The sequence below is a fragment of the Microtus ochrogaster genome, chromosome 26 (assembly GCF_000317375.1).
Source record: "Microtus ochrogaster isolate Prairie Vole_2 chromosome 26, MicOch1.0, whole genome shotgun sequence".
Classification (NCBI taxonomy): Eukaryota; Metazoa; Chordata; class Mammalia; order Rodentia; family Cricetidae; genus Microtus; species Microtus ochrogaster.
Window position 1 is genome coordinate 4449791 of NC_022025.1, and position 15203 is coordinate 4464993.

General features: G+C 43.1%; 1 pseudogene; it reads right to left on the bottom strand.

Annotated features, from left to right (window-relative positions):
- Nucleotides 1–5895: 5895 nt before the first annotated feature.
- Nucleotides 5896–7576, bottom strand: LOC101990348 (annotated as a pseudogene).
- Nucleotides 7577–15203: the final 7627 nt, after the last annotated feature.

Sequence of the window (15203 nt, forward strand, 5' to 3'; positions counted from 1 at the left end):
CCCCACACCTCGGAGAGCAATCAGTATCCTCTTTTCCCTCTACAGGCGCTGTGGGCACAAACTTACTGTTCCCTGAATGCAGAGCCCCAGGCCTCTGATGCCACAGAGCCTCTTAGCAGGAACAGAGTTAACCCCCTGTCAGCAGTTACCTTTCTCTAGGGTTCTTGACGACACCCAGAGCCCACTTCCAGTAAATGCACAACTGCATAGGAAAACACCCACCAACCCCAACCAAGAGCCATTTGGCTTTTAAAGTCTCCGCCCGCGTGACGTCAGAACGCCTGTGGCCAGTAGGCTTAAGGAAGCAGGCTTTGCCAGTTCCTGGACTGAGTTTTTTATATAATTTTGGATATTAGCTCTCTATTAGATGTGTAGTTGGAAAAAAAAATATTTTACCATTCCGTAAGCTGCTGCTTTGTCTGAATGATGGGATCTTTTGCCATGCAGAAGCTTTTCAGTGTCACGAGATCCCATTTATTAATTGTTGATCTTAGTGTCTGTATTAATACTGTTCTGTTCAGGTTTTTTCCTGTGCCTTTGATTTCAGGGCTGTTTCCTACTTTATCTCTGTTAGGTTCAAGATATCTGTTTTTAGGTTGAGGTCTGTGTCGGAACCCCTTTCCACTAATTTTTTTTTTTTTTTTGGGTGGGGAGTCTCAGCGTTAGGGTGGCTTCTGTGTGCCGACATCATCTCTTATAAGGGAGAGGAACGGTCTCTTACTCTCTTGTATGGTGGTTGGAGATCTGGTTGCAGCTTCCATTGCTTCCAGGGCAGAGGACAGTGGTGACTCTTCACCTTATTGTTATTCATGAGTCTTCTCCAATAAATATTTGATATTCTTTATTTTGGGCTCTCATGGACTCACTTACCCTTGCCTACACCTGGGGCCCAGTGTGGGGCATAAGCCCACATCCCTGAGAGAAAGAGCCTCACGCTCTGCTTGACGGAGCTCTTTGATCAACTTGGAGTTGAGTTTTGTGCAGGGTGATAAGTATGGACCTGTTTGGAATTCTCTACATCCAGTTTAACCACCACTATTTGATGAATATCCTGTCTTTCCCCCCATGTATTTCTGGTTTCTTCATCAAAGATCAGGTGTCCGTAGGTACATGACTTACACCTGATTTCTCAGTGGAAACTGTGAAAGCCAGAAGGTCTTGGATAGATGTGCTGGCAGACACTAAGTGACCATGGATGCAAGCCCAGACTACTAAACCCAGCAAAGTTTGCATTCACCATTGATGGAGAAAATAAGATATTCCAGGACAAAAACAGATTTAAACAATACGTAGCCACAAACCCAGCCTTACAGAAAGTATTAGAAGGAAAACCACAAAGCAAGGAAGCCAACAACACCCATAATAACACAGGCATCTGACAACTCTCCACCAGCATAATTCAAAGAAGGGAAACACACTAACACTACCACCAAAAAAATTAACTGAGTTAACAACCACTGGTCATTAATATCACTTAATACCAATGGACTCAATTTACCTATAAAAAAGGCACAGGTTAAGAGAATGGATAGGAAACAAACAGGATTCAACATTCTGCTGTTTACAAGAAACACACCTCAACCTGAAAGGCAGACACTACCTCAGAGTAAAGGGTTGGGAAAAGGTTTTCCAATCAAATGGACCTAAGAAACAAGTGGATGTGGCTATGCTAATATCTAAGAAAATTGATTTCAAACTAAAATCAATCAGAAGAGATGGAGAAGGACACTTTATATTCATAACAGGAACAAGTCATCAGGAGGAATTCTCAATCCTGAACATCTATGCCCCTGTTATAAAAGCACCCACATATGTAAAAGAAACATTACTAGAACTCAAAGCACACATCAAACCCCACACTCTAATAGTAGGAGATTTCAACACTCCTCTCTCACCAAGGGACAGGTCAACCAGACAGAAACTTAACAGAGAAATAAGAGAACTAACAGATGTAATAAACCAAATGGACTTAATAGACATTTATAGAACATTCCACCAAATAGAAAAAAATATACCTTCTCCTCAGCATCTCATGGAACCTTATCAAAAATTGGTCACATAATTGGTAACAAAGCAAACATCCACAGATACAAAAAAAATTGTAGTAACCACCTATGTACTATTGGATTACCATGGAATAAAGTTAGAATTCAACAACAATTCTACCCCAAGATATCCTACAAACTCGTAGAAACTGAACAGTCAACTACTGAACCACCCCTGGGTCAAGGAAGAAATAAAAATAGAAATTAAAGTCTTCCTTGAACTCAACGAAAATAAAGATACAACATACCCAAACCTATGGGACACTATGAAAGCAGTGCTAAGAGGAAAGTTCATAGCACTAAGTGCCCACATAAAGAAAATGGAGAAAACTCACATTAGACTTAACAGCACACCTGGAAGCTCTAGAAAAAAAAAAAGAAGCAGACTCACCCAGGAGGAGTAGAAGACTGGAAATAATCAAACTGAGTGCTGAAATCAACAAAATAGAAACACAGAAAACAATCCAAAGAATCAATGAAACAAAAAGCTGGTTTGTTCTTGGAGAAAATCAACAAGATTGGCAAAACCCTATCCAAACTAGTCTTTAGTGTCTTAAAGGTTTTGTTTTGGCTTGGGTTTTCGAGACAGGGTTTCTCAGTCACTATAGAGCCTGTCCTTGAACTCTCTCTGTATACAGGCTGGCCTCGAACTCACATAGATCTGCCTGCCTCTGCTCCCAAGTGCTGGGATTAAAGGCATGAGCCATCACCACCTGACAGTGTCTTAAAATTTTTATCGTACAAGTCTTTCACTTGCTTAGTTAGTTATCCCAAGATACTTTATATTATTTGAGGCTATTATGGAAGGAGTTGCTTCCCTGATTTCTTGCTCAATCCATTTGTCATTTGTATACAGAAAGGCTCTTGATTTTATCAGTTAATTTTGTATCTAGTTAATTTGGATTTTCCCAGAAATTTTTAGGGCCAGTTATGTGTACTATTATGTCATCTGTAAATAAAGATACTTTCACTTCTTCCTTTCCAATTTTATTCCCTTGTTAGTTGCCTTACTGCTCTAGGTAGAACTTCAAGTACTATATTGAATGGTGATAGATTGGACCACCTTGTCTTTTTACTGAGTTTAGTGGAATTGCTTTGACTTTCTCTTCATTTAAGTTGATGCTGGCTATGGACTTACTGTAAGCTACCCTTTTTAGGTTGAGGTATATATCCTTAATCTCTCCAAACCTTTTTTCATGAATAGCATTGGATTTTGTCAAGGTCTTTTCTATATCTAATGAGATGATCATGTAGTTTTGTCTTTCAGTTTGCACCTACATTCATTAGGAAAATTGGTCTGTAATCCTCTTTCTTGTTGTATCTTTGTGTGGTTTAGATCTCAGGGTAACTGTGTCCTCATAAAACAAATTGAGTGATTTCCTTGTGTTTTTATTTTGTGGAATAATTTGAGGAATAGTGACATAAAGTTTTCTTTGAAAGTTTGGTAGATTTTTGTGTTAAAACAAACAAACAAAAAGACCCTGGGCTTTCTTTTTGATTAATAGACTTTTAATGACTGTTTCCATTTTACTTGGGGTTACAGGTCTATTTAAATTGTTTATCTGATTTTGATATAACTTTGGTAAGCGGTATAGAGAAAAATACCCATTTCTTTTAGATTTTCCAGTTTGATGGACAACAGGTTTCTAAAACATGTCCTTATGATTCTCTGGATTCTCTCACTGTCTGTTGTTATGTCCCTCTTTTTATTTCTAACTTTGTTAATCTTGATATTCTCTTTCCATCTTTTACTTAATTTAGATAAGGTTTGCCAATCTTATTGATTTTGTCAAAAAACTCAACTTTTTGTTTTATTGGTTTTTGTAGTTTTATTGTATTTTATTGCTTTCATCCCTGAGTTTGATTATTTCTTGCTATCTACTCATTTTGGGTATGATTTCTCCTTTTTGTTCTGAGCCTTCAGGTTTGTTGTTAAATTACTAGAATAAGACATCTTCAATTGTTTTTTAATGTAGGTACTTGGTTTTACAACTTGCCTCTTAGAACTAACTGCTTTTGTTGAGTCCCATAGTTTGAGTATGTTGTGTTTCATTTTCTTTCAATTCCAAAAAGCTTTTACTTTTTTTCTTATTTCTATCTTGAGCCAGTTTTTTCATTCATTAGTGACTTTAGTTTTTATGAGTCTGTAAACTTTGTGTTGTTTCCATCATTGATATCCAGATTTAAGCCAGCCCGTGGTGGTGCATGCCTTTAATCCCAGTACTTTGGGAAGCAGGGCCATGTAGATCTCAGTGAGTTTGAGGCCAACCTACTTACAATGTCAGTTCCAGGACAGCCGGGACTGCTACACAGAGAAACCCTGACTTGAAAAACCAAATCAAACCAAACAAACAAACTAACAAAATAGATATCTAGTTTTAATCCAGGGTGGTAAGATAGGATGCATGGTTTTGTTTTGGTTTTTCTGTATCTGTTGAGGCTTGCTTTATGCCTGAGTATGTGGTCATTTTTGGAGAATGTTCCATGAGGTGCTCACATGCAGGCATATAATTGGAGTTTGAGTGAAATATTCTGTAAATATCAGGTAGGTCCATTTTGTTTATGACATCAGTTATCTCAAGCATTTCTCTGTTTAGTTTTTGTCTGTGTGACCTGTTTATTGTTGAGAGTGGGATATTGAAGTTACACACAAAAATGTGTGAAAGCCAATATGTGATTTAGTAGTGTTTTTTATAAACTTAGGTGCCATTGTATATGGTGCATTAATGTTTAGAATGGCAATGTCCTCTTGGTGAGTTTTTCCTTTGAATATGTAACGTCCTTGATCTCTTCTGATTAGTTTTGGTTTGAAGGCTATTTTCTCAGATATTAAAATGGCTACGTCTGCTTACTTTTTGGGTCCTTTGCTTAGCTATATCTCTTTCCATTCTTTTAACTTGAGGTGAAGTCTATTCTTGATGTTAAGGTGTGTTTCTTAGATGCAGCAGAAGTGTGGATCCTGCTTTTGCATCTATTCTGTTAGTCTGTGTCTTGTTAGTGGGAAATCGAAACCACCGACGTTGAGGAGTTAGTGCTTGCTAACTCCTGATATTTTGTTATTGTGGTGGGGGTGTATATGCGTTTTTCTGTTTTGATTTGCTGCTTTGGAGTTATTTATTTCTTGTGTTTTCTTTAGTGTAGTAGACCTCTTTAGGCTGGATTTTTCCTTCTAGTGCCTTCTGTAGGGCTAGATTTGTAGATAGATATTGCTTAAATTTGGTTTTCTAGTGGATGTCTTACTTTGTCCATCTAATGTTACTGAGAATTTTTGGGGGTGCAGTAGTGTGGTGCTGGCATGTGTGGTCTCTTAGAGTCTGTAAAACATCTGTGCAGCCCCTACTGGCTTTTAGAGTCTTTATGAGAAGTTGGGTGTAATTCTAATAGGTCTGCATTTACATGTTACTTGGTCTTATTTCCTTGAAGTTTTTATTTTTATTTATTTATTTATTTAGCTTCAGCTGCTGTTTATTGACACTCAATTGGGCACTATAGCAACAGGCCTGGAGATGCTGCACAGTAGAATGGAGGTGCAGAGTGCAGGGTGTGCCTGCAGTGACAGCTGAGAAGTGCGCAAGGAGCAGTGGGGAGGCCAAAGCTGTTGGGGAAGCAAGTCCAGGCGGGGGCCAGAGGTAATTATCTACACAGGAACCTGGGCCCCATGCCTTGCTGTCTCCTGACTCCAGGCCAGGGCTGGGAGTTCTCTGTGCAACTTTCTACAGGAGCAAAGTACACAGAGATGTTGCTGCCCCTTTGTGATAAAGCCAGAGGGTTTCCAATTCTGCATTCCTCTGTCACCCCTGGCTTGGGTAGGGCCATATGATAGACAGACAGCTGGGCTCTATTCCATGTTTCAGCGGCAGTAATTTTCCCGGGTGTCCCAGCCCACCAGTGCCACACTCTGGCCCAGAGTGAGCACTACAAGCGTTGCTGGCCTAATGGATGGGATGGGGGAGGGGATGGGACAGGGGCTAGAAGAGGGCTTCCAGAGAGAACCTGTACTCCAAGGTACAGGCACTATACACACGGTGTTGGTGAAGCCAGAGCCTGGGCGCCACCCAGTCAGCACAATGACCACATCTCCCTTCTTGAAGAAGCCTCGGGCCTTGCCAACATTTATGGCCAAATTCACACGGAGGTCTACATCCTCAGCGCAGGTGTCCTGCACTGCATCCTTACACAGCACAGGGAAGATGCCACGGTACAAATGGGCCTGGCGAGCTGTCTGGGGATTGCGGGTCACAGCAATGATGGGCGCACAGTGCGGCCGGTACCTGGCCACCTGGTGAGCACTCCTGCCACACTTGGTGAGCATGATAATGGCCCCACTGCAGCACTTGAAAGAGGCCTCCACAACACCCAAGGCAGCAGCTCTGTGGAGTCGCTGGTAATCGAGCCAGATGGCGGAGTTCCTGGAATAACTAACTGCAGGTGGTAGATGGCGGCCTCTGCCTCACGTCAATCAGGTGCTGCATGCGAATGGCCTCCTTCTAGGACCACACTGGCCACATCACTGCCCTCAGAACGGGTGGGGCGGGGCTTTTGATCATGCTCTCCAGCATCTGTGTGGTGCAGATGACTGGCTTCCCAGCTAAGTTGCATCGTCCAATCATTATCATCTGAGCCAGGAAGACCTTCTCTGCAGGAATCTCAATGCCCAAGTCGCCACGAGCCACCATGATCCCATCACTGGCCTCCAAAATCTCATCAAGCCTGCGGACGCCTTCGTGGTTCTCGATTTTGCTGATGATCTTGATGTTCTTGCCCTTCTCTCCCAGGATCTTCCTAACCTCGTGCACATCAGCTACCTTGCGGATGAAAGACACAAACACCATGTCTACATCCTGCTCCACCCCAAATTTCAGGTCCTGGATTCCTTTTCTGACACAGCAGGGAGGTCATAGCGGCTCCGGGGAGGTTCACCCCCTTCTTGCTGCCCAAGGAGCCACCATTCTCCACCTCTGTCACCAGGAAGTCAGCGCCTTTCTCCTTCACCTGCAGTGAAATGAGCCCATCATCTACGTGGATCTTGCTGCCCACTTCCACCACCTTGCAAATGTTCTTATAGTCCAGCCACAGGGTGTTCTCATCACGCTTTTCCATGTAGGCATTGTCCAGGGTGATCTTCAGGGTAGCTCCCTTCTTCAGCTCCACTTCTGCAGTGCCGCTGCCTTTGATGAGTCCAGTCCGGATCTCAGGCCCCTTTGTGTCCAGAGCCACGGCAACAGGCCGGTAAAGAATGGGATCAGAGGCGAAGCTTTCTGTGGCTGCACGCACGTTCTTGATAGTTTCCGCATGGTACTCATGAGTTCCATGAGAGAAACTGAGACGAGCCACGTTCATTCCCGACTTGATCATCTCCTTCAGCATCTCCACAGACCGGGAAGCAGGACCAAGGGTACAAATGATGCCAGTGTTGCGGGCCGTGATGGGTGTGGAGTCAATGTCCAGGTGGCACATATGTCAGCCATGGCTGCATGGAGCTGCTGGGTTTGAATGAAGGCAGTCCCTGCTTTGCTGTGTGGTTTCGGCATGGTTTTTGAGGTCCTCGGGCGTACTCCAGATCCTGCAGCGATACCCAAGTCGGACGACTGAAGGGTCAAGACGAGTCTTATTTCCTTGAAGTTTTTAATTAATAGTCTTTCTTTATTCGATACATTTAGTGTTTTGACTAGTTTGTGGCCAAGGGACTTTCTTTAGTGTTAGGTTTTGAATGGTTTTATTCATTTCCTTCCACTGTTTGTGATTTCATAGAACTCTTTAAGGGATTTGTTTGTTTTTCTTTAAGGACCTGTGTCATTTCATTATGGCTGTTTTAAAGTCTTTTACATGTGCTTCATCAATGTCAAAAGATTCAGGGCCTTCTGTGGTAGGAGGGTTGCTGGGCTCTAGACATACTGTCATGGCCATTATTGATTGTGTTTTCACACTGGTGTCTAGGCATCAGGGGTTGGGAACATTCTAATTCTACGTGCTGATATTTGGTCTTGTTTTTGTTGGGGGGGGGGTATTGTTCCTTGGTTTCTGTCTCCCTTTTCTTAAGAGAGTATGGAGTCCATGTTTTGCCTGGCAGGGAATTCTCAGATTGGACCCTAGAATTGACATGGGTAGGATTCCAATGGGAGCTGACACTTGGGAATCGGGGTGGACTTGGAGCATCCTGAGGAGGTTCACAGGAGGGAGGAAAGTGTGGAGTTTCCCCAGGTTCTGCTTAGTTCCCTGAGAATGGTGGCAAAGAGTGGGGGGAGAGGCCACAATAGGTAGTCTGCTGCAGAGCTGGGATGAGGCTGGGGGATTGGATGTGGAGGAGAGGAGGGAGAGAGAAGGGTTGAAGCTCATCCACTTGCTCTGGTGGCCGATCTGACTATCTGGCCTGCTTGGCCCATGAGTTCTCAGGGAATGCCTGCTGGAATTAGGGGCTGGGATAAAGCAGTGAGTGGGGGGAGGAGAGTTGAAGATCTGTGTGATCCACTGAAGATGAGGGCCGTGAGGGAGGGGGGTCTACAGCAGGTGGTCTGCTCCAGAGCTGGGGATGAGACTGGGGGACAGGTGAAGACCAGCAGTCAGCCTACCTGCTTCCCTCCATCCTCATTTTAATTTGTATCCTTTAGATTACCTATGAGTTTGCACATTTATCAAATATATCTATGTTATATAATTGGTGGGGAAGAACAACTCCTCCTTAGAATAAATTCCAATTGGCTAATATGAATGGAATAACGGATCCAGAAAATTTCCATTTGACAAACCACTGAGTGGTAAAGTAGTGGGTGAGATGAGGAACGAGTGTCCTCATGCTTTTAACCTATCTTGTCACAGCTAATTGTTTATGAGCAAAATAAGCTGGACAGACCCAGCAGATAGCACTTTAGCAGAGTGATGCTGTGCCCCAGTTTGACATCCTAAATCACCTGCTTCTCAGGTATAATGCCGCAGACTTACTTTGGTAACAGCCTTGCCAGAAACACAGGATCTAAATTTAGTGATGAGGAACTACTAAGCCCAAGTTAGGGACATCAAAAATAATCTGAAATAGGAGATGGGGTAACTAAAAGCAATATGTGATTCTGGTTTTGGTCTGGATAAGAAAGAAAAAGTCTTAAGAATTTTTTGATAACTGGAAAAGTTTTTTATGGTTATCATATCAGCTATAAAACTGAAATTTCAAAATAAAAATGTTTAAGAGAAAGTTTAGAAAGTAATGATCAGAAGGACCATAAATGATGCTGCCTGGCTTGTAAGGGGATTTTCAAGTTTTTAGGACCTAGTTTAGTAAGCTGTATCCTTCCGTACATGACTCTGCAGAAGTCAGTGTGTACAGTTGCAATTGCTGTTGTCTCAAAGGTCCAGAATTACAGTATCTGAATAAAAGCCATAAACGCTTTTGTTGTAGTCCATTGTGTTTGTGTTTATAATGAACGGCCTTCCTTGGGCTGGAGCTATAGCTCAGTTACACAGCTTCCTGAACATGCCCAACATCCTCGGGTCAAAAAACAATACTTTTCTTTAGAAATGTATTAATTTCTTTTTTTTTTTTCGAGACAGGGTTTCTCTGTAATTTTGGAGCCTGTCCTGAAACTAGCTCTTGTAGACCAGGCTGGTCTCGAACTCACAGTGATCCGCCTGCCTCTGCCTCCCTAGTGCTGGGATTGAAGGCGTGCGCCACCACCGCCCGGCAGAAATGTATTAATTTCTTATGACCATTGTGTGTGTCTGTGGCGTGTGTGGAGGTCAGAGGACAGTTCTGGGGACTCTTCTCCTCCTCGACCCTCGTGTGGGTTTGAGATCCAGCTCAGATCAGCAGAACATTTGCTGGGTCTTCCTTAATTTTTTTGTCTTAATTTTATTTTTAGTTATTAGTGTATGTGTATGCATGTGTGCATGCGCATGCTTTATTTGTTCAGTTCTTATTTCTGAAGGGTCTGGGGATTTAGCTCAAAGCTTGATTATGAGAGTGTGGGCTCTATGGCTTCTCCTCAAACCTAGTGTTTACCTCTGAAACTCACACAGAGGATGTTTTTTGAAAATATGTCTTTGATTTCAGGTAGTAAGACGTTTGATGTAATTGTGATCGATCCACCGTGGCAGAACAAATTAGTTAAAAGAAGTACCAGGTAAGTGGGGACAATGAGTTTGTTAGGCTGCTTTCTGGAAGCCGCAGACCTTTGTGCATTCTAGTTTGGTATACTGTAAACATGAGAGCAGTTATCTGAACTACTGACAATACTTTCATCAAAGAATTACTTTCCTTGATTCCAGATACTTGAACTGAAACTCCTCTATCTGTGGAGCAGTGTCTGCTGCTGTGACCGAGGCCTGAACCATTCCCGGTCCCTCAGCAGCACTGAGCGCCATCCTTTTGCCTTCTTCCCTGTCGCACTCAGAAACTTACAGTGATGTGCTAGCAGTGAACCCTCTAGGTCAGGTATTTGATCATAACTTAGTTTATGTCGTCTCATAAGATAAGCGCAGTTGGTTACTGGGATGGTGTTTACTCTTACTAACTGCATTGTGAATGAACTTGTACTTCTGATGAATACTTTCACTTCTTCTCACCCTTCAGCTTCCCAGATCTCACATTCCTGCTTTGTTATAAACTTAGACTGAAGGTCTTCCTCTCAGCAATTATCTTTAGATTACTTCTGATTTTTGTCTAGAAGGTGTGTGATAATTTTCTTTGTAAGTTGTATGGGTTGTGCAAAGAATTCATGTATCTATTCTGGAGTGTATAGATATCTATGTTTGTAAGTGTATCTGTATCTCTATATGTGTCTATATATTTTTTGGAACCATTTGAGAATGAAATAAGAGACAGATACTCTTAAAATTTGAAGTATATTTGAGAAAAAAGCAGAGGTGTTGTTATATGATCATAATGCAGTTATCGAGTAGAGAGCTAATGGTAATATCAAACTCCTATGGACACATTAGATATCAGGTAGACAGCTAACTTTCATATAAAACCCCTATGGACACATTAGATACGGAGTATGTCTTTGAGTTGAGGAATCAGTCAGGCTTGTGAAGGTACAGGCTTGTGAAGGTGCAGGCTTGTGAAGGTGCAGGCCTGTGAAGGTGCAGGCTTGTGAAGGGACAGGCCTGTGAAGGTGCAGGCGTGTGAAGGTGCAGGCCTGTGAAGGTGCAGGCTTGTGAAGGTGCAGGCCTGTGAAGGGACAGGCCTGTGAAGGGGCAGGCCTGTGAAGGTGCAGGCGTGTGAAGGTGCAGGCCTGTGAAGGTGCACGCCTGTGAAGGGACAGGCTTGTGAAGGAACAGGCGTGTGAAGGAACAGGCTTGTGAAGGTGCAGGCCTGTGAAGGTGCAGGCTTGTGAAGGGACAGGTGTGTGAAGGTGCAGGCGTGTGAAGGTGCAGGCCTGTGAAGGTACAGGCTTGTGAAGGTACAGGCTTGTGAAGGTGCAGGCGTGTGAAGGTGCAGGCTTGTGAAGGGACAGGCCTGCGAAGGTGCACGCCTGTGAAGGAACAGGCTTGTGAAGGTGCAGGCTTGTGAAGGTGCAGGCTTACTTCGGCATGACTGAGGAAAGCGGCACCGTTGGACATGGATGTGTCCATCTAAGGCAGATTTTCAGAGTCACGGTCAGGCTCTAATTCAGTGGTAGATCCTAGGAGGGACTAGAGTGCATAGAGACTCTGGCGGTGGCTATTCCAGCCATCTACTTAATATTAAAAATCAAGCTCATTGTTATCATTCTCAGGTTGCTATTTATTATTAAACAGATGGCCTATAGCCGCCGTCACATTATGAGCTGTATGTGTATTCTCTCACTTAAGGCTGTCAGTAACTGTGCAGAATTGTCCCTATTGGACAGATGATAAAGCCCAAAGTTTAGAGAGATCCTGGATCGTGTCCAAAGCCACAAGGTAGCAGAGGTCTCACTGATCTAACTCTCTAGACTTCTCTTCCTGTATTCTACATTCTCCACACGAGCCCGTTCTCATATCTCTTAGATCCAGATTGGGTCAGGCTAGCTCTGGTCTCCTCCTGTATTCTACATTCTTCACATGAGCCCGTTCTCATATCTCTTAGATACAGATTGGGTCAGGCTAGCTCTGGTCTCCTCCTGTATTCTCCATTCTCCACACGAGCCCGTTCTCATATCTCTTAGATCCAGATTGGGTCGTGCTAGCCTGTACTTTAAATCTTGCAGTGACCTTTAACAAGTTGCATACAGTCCAAGCTTTTTTCCCGGCTGCAAACCGATGTGGTCCAGTCCTTGACTCTTCTTTCCTTGCACTGCAGTCTGCATTGTCCACACTCCTGCAGCCGCCAGGAGCTGTGCAATTCCTATCACACGACTCTGCTTCCCTTGGACCGCATGGACGACTCATTTCCATCACTCGGGTTTTTGAGTTGTGTTTGCAGAGGCCACACACTTACTAAATGTGTGCCTCCTCGGATGTTTCTGTCCTGTTTATTAATGAATGGAGTGTATTCCTTGCTAAAACTTAAGTTCCATGAAGGACAAGCCTGTGTCTGATGATTTGCCTCTAAAGAAATGTGGTAAGCTTGAGATTTCTAAGCCATTCTGTGTAATTTCACAGAACACATACTCAAGTGTGTGATGTCAAGGGCTGCTCATATCCCAGCAATGGAATGTCAGGGCCTTCCTATGTCCTGATAGTATGGTGTCGCAGACTGTCCTTGTTAGCCGGAGTCATGGTGTCTGGGAAGACAGAGCTGCTCATCATTCTCACTCTGTGCTGTCAGAGCGCTCTCATAGCTCCACTGTCTATGGCGTGTTCTTGGCAGTGTGCAGTTGTGTTCTTATGGACTGATGAGCACTACTGAAAACATGTAGGGTTTTTCAGTCTTGAAAGCCATAATCAAACATGATTTTTTTGAAGGCAGGAGGAAGAAGGTAAAGGAGTCATTTTTTTTCCAAAATCATGTATGTTCCTTTCTCCCAAGTTATTTAGTAAATGATACTTTCTGAATGAAAGAGTACTATTTTTTTACTCTTCCAACTAAAAATTCTTTATTTAGGGAATTACTTAGTCTTTAAAACTTGTAGAGATTGAAGCTGTAAGGGTACAAGCTTCTAGTTCAGGTTTTTCCTCATCGCTTCATTGTGCCTCAAAATGAAGAGATAATTCTGTAGAATACATTGTCATTCCACTGACCACATGAAGCCTGTGCCTCAAAATGAAGAGATAATTCTGTAGAATAGAATGTCATTCCACTGACCATATGAAGCCTGTGCTCAAACACTTCATTTCTATCAGCAATACCCGGTGCCTTGCGCAGGAAGTCTTTCAGAGATTCATTGAATTTGACCATGGAACTTGTTTCCCATCACCCTTCGCTGTGGCTTCTTCAGTTGTCTGACTAACCCGGCGCAGCGCTATTTATTTGAACCCCTGTAATTAAAAATAGTTCAATGTATCTGAACAAAGATTTTCTGGATCATTTTTTCCTCTACCATCTTACTTTCCTTATTCTCAGGGTTTTCTAAAATGTGTATGTGTTTAGTGTGTGTGTGCAGTTGTACATGAGTATGGGTGCTGTGCATATGTGTGGGGAGGTCAGGCTAGGGTCATTTCCCAGGAACCATCCTCCTTGTCTGTGAGTCAGAGTCCCTCCCTGGGACCTAGAAACCACTGGTTACATTAGACTAGCTCAACAAGTCCCCAGGATCCTTCTCTCTCCACTTCCCAGTGCTGATATTACAAGTAGCGTGTGCGTGTGTGTGTGTGTGTGTGTGTGTGTGTGTGCATGTGCCTGTGCGTGTGTGTGTGTGTGCATGTGCCTGTGCATGTGTGTGTGTGTGTGTGTGACCATCCAGAAAAATGATCTGTGATAGCCATACCTTCAAATTTAAGTGAACTTATAAAGTGGGCAGCTAGCAAACCAAAGTACAAAAATAATAGCAACTAGCAGATAGGTAGAAGCAACAGATAGCTAGCAATACAGCATCAAATAAAATACTCCAAGCATACAACAGAAATGACTGAAGTAGACTGCTTGAGAGAGCAAATAAAGGTAACAGCAAATCAGAGCTTAAAGTATTGAGTAGAAATCGCCTGGAGAAGAAACAGCCGTGCTGGAGTTACCAACTCTTCCACCCATAAATGAGCTTCTTCTAGAGGACTGGGTTCCCAGCACCCACACAGCAGCTCACAGCCATCAGTAACTCCAGTTCCAGGGCATCTGATGCCCTCTTCTGTCTTCCATGGGCATGGCATGCAAGTGGTGCACAGACATACACAGACACTGATATTGATAACATAAAGTGATTTTTTTAAATCTCCTCTTCATATTTAGATAATTTGTACAGGATTCAGTGAAAAATAAGTGGGTTTCATATTTGGGGTATTGTTCTACAAATTATGACATAATGGAATGTGTCCTTATTAAAATCAGGTCTGAGAGAAGAATATCTAAGAGGAACTTCTCTTGGTGACCTAGAGTTTTAGAGCTAAAGAAATGGTAGAGAGCTTCTATCTCTCCCCTTCGCTTTCCAGATGGGAAGCCACATACAAAGTAAATTTGCAGGAAAGTAGAATTGGGGTAGCTCATGTTAAATAAGAAAAAACAGTGTGTTTTATTCCGTGTGTAGAATATGTTAGAAGATGAGAGAGAAATGTATGGACCCAGGAAGGGCTGAGGTGGAAAAGAAGATGGACATGATATGTGAATATATGGAAACGCCAGCCTCGGAGTCTCAGCTCTTCCTCTAGGACAAAGCAAAAACTAGACCTTTCTGAAGGTTTCCAGGCACCTTTGTCATGATCATGGCAGGCCCTCTTTTTCTGAGGAAACTTTTCATTTGAAATCCCAGTAAATTGCCAGGTGGTGGTGGCGCACGCCTTTAATCCCAGGACTTGGGAGGCAGGCAGATCTCTGTGAGTTCAAGGCCAGCCTGGTCTACAAGAGCTAGTTCCAGGAGAGGAACCAAAAGCTACGGAGAAACCCTGTCTCGAAAATAAAAAAAAAATTATTATAGACCTTTGTTTGCCTGTTTTCTAAAACAGGTAGTGCAGGCTGGCTCTGGTCCTCCTGCCTCAACCTCCTCTGTGCTGGAATTATGGGTATTAACATAGACCATGTGTGTGTGTGTGTGTGTGTGTGTGTGTGTGTGTGTGTGTGTGTGTGTGTACACTTGTGTGCATGCGTCTATGTGTGTGTGCCTGGTGTATGTAAATGTA